Raw genomic sequence first — 2,305 nt, 5'->3', positions numbered from 1 at the left:
CGTGTCAGAGCCGGGATCCCTCAGTCCTCTGGGATGGTTGGGGAGGGCAGGATGAGAAACGAGGAGTTTTGGAACAAAGTGGTAATTTATGGGACGGTGGGTTTTTCTAGGATTTTGGGGTTGTTTTTTAAACGTCATTCTGTTCTGAAAGTCCATGGGAAGGAGGTCTTCTTGCAGAGCTCTTCTGTCGGTGGGAAGGATTGAGCTGGAGCAAACCCAGCTCTGGGAGAACTTCCTGCAGAGAGAGCAGAGGCGTTAGCTGGGGCTCGGTTTTCCCTCTCGTCCTTGAAGACCAAGATGGCAAAGAGCTCAGTATCAGGATGGAGCGAAAGCAAAGTACGTGGCGAAGGAGAAAAGGGGTCCAAGGCAAACGCAGCAGGACATGCACATCCCACCAGCCTCTCCCAACCCCACCACAGCCCGTCCAGGACAAAGCAGGGCTGTGACATTGTGGCTGTGTCCCCATGGGGGCCCGGGCAGGCACGGGGGACCCGATGCTGGACACAGCACCAGCACAAGTGAGATGATCCCCTCTGCTGGTTTCCCTTCATTTATTTATTTCCCCTCCTTCGGCTTTAGTTGATCTGATCTCTTCAGGGACACCTGGACTTGGCCAGCATCACGCCTCTGAGTTTCACAGCCTCTGCACCGTGTTGTGTGTGTGCGTGTGTGTGTGTGCGCGTGCGGTTTTTAATTTAATTCAAGACTCTGTTTCCATTTGTGAATCAAAGCTGGTAGAGCCGGGGGGGAGGCGAGCGGCTGCCTCCCCATTTTTTTTTACAGCATGCTGTCTCGGATGTTTCTTAAATTATTTCATACGTATGTATTTATGTAATATATCTATACACACACACACACATATATATAAATATATATATAAAAGTATATGCACAGTCAGATCCTCCTCTGGTGCAAATGGGTGCCACTCCACCGACTTCGGAGGCCCTGAACCAGTTTGCCTCAGCTGAGAATTTGGCCCTTAACGTTTCCATGGCACATCTCAGCCCCACACGCGGGGCTGGTGCGGGACACGGGGTGCTCGGGAGAGTTGGGGGTGTCCCGCAGAAGGGGCAGAGGCAGTTCCAGCGTGTGGAAGGGGAGGTGCGTGTCCTCTCCCACCTCCTGTGTGCTCCCGGGGCCAAGCCCAGCCCAGCTCCCTGCGTCCCCTCGGCACTCGAGCATCACCCTCACGCTGGCACAATTCCCAGCGAATCCCAGCAGCCAGGGCTCGGTGCTGGAGCTCTGCACGGGGCAGCGGGTGCCTGCAGGAGCCCTGCGCTCTGCCAAAGGAACCGGCAACACGAGGGTGGGGGGCTGTAAAGAGGAGGGCTGGGGGGGGCACTGGGCTGGAGACCCCAGCTTGTACCCTGGGGCCACAGCCGAGAGCTCGGGGTGGGAGCCCCGATGCCAGGGCGCTACGTCTGAATGCATCAGCACGGAGAGAAGAAGTGGAGGAGACTGAGGATGGAGAAGATCCATGGCTTGTGGAGGGTGAGCACCGTGAGAGGTGGCCCCGCTGTCCTTGCAGAGCCCTGGCAGCAGGGCCAGCAGGTACCAGTGCATCCCAGCCTGTCAGTTTGCAGCTAAGTTAAAGCACACAGGCTGAGATCGAGCTCAGCGTGGGGGAATGGGCAGGGGAGAAGCCAGGAGATAAGCCTGCACTATTCCTGAAGCACAGCAGCAGGCCGGGTGCGGACGCAACACCGGGTTTCAGCTGCTTTGACCTGGAAAGATGGCAAATGGATCTGAACTAGCTGCTGAGCAGACACGGTGGGGAGAAGCAAGGCAGTGTGGCTTTGGGGGGTCCTCACAGTACCTCTGCCTGGTGATGGGTGGAGGGCATGTGGATGGGCCCAGTGCTCCCAGGCACTCCCTTACTTACTGGAAAGGGCATGTAAGAGGTGACTGGGTTTAATAGCGGAGACAAGGCAACTGGACCCCAGTGAGCAGGACGGCGCAGACGCCTGCGGAGGCTCCCTGCAGCCCAGCACACTGCTGCGAGTGGCAGCCAGGGCACATCCTCTCGGGAGTGAATGGTCACATCCCCCCAGACTTCATCATTGGGGGCTTACCCAGAGCTGGGCTGATTTTCAGGCTGGAGAACTCGCCACATCCTCAGGTTCAGGAGAGCTACCTGCCCCCCCCGCGCCCCGGCAAGGTGCGTGCTGCACCAGCTCAGCCCTCACACCATTAAATACCCGTAATAACGAAACAGCGAGTAGTTAAATTTCGAAGTCGGAGCTCCCTAACCCCAGCTCCCTTCGCTGCTTGGTCCTTCCTGAGCCTTTGAGAGCCCCGGGGGGGG

This window comes from Charadrius vociferus, unplaced genomic scaffold (assembly GCF_000708025.1).
Source record: "Charadrius vociferus isolate BGI_N301 unplaced genomic scaffold, ASM70802v2 scaffold266, whole genome shotgun sequence".
In the NCBI taxonomy this organism is placed as follows: Eukaryota; Metazoa; Chordata; class Aves; order Charadriiformes; family Charadriidae; genus Charadrius; species Charadrius vociferus.
Note: the sequence above shows the minus strand (reverse complement) of the source record.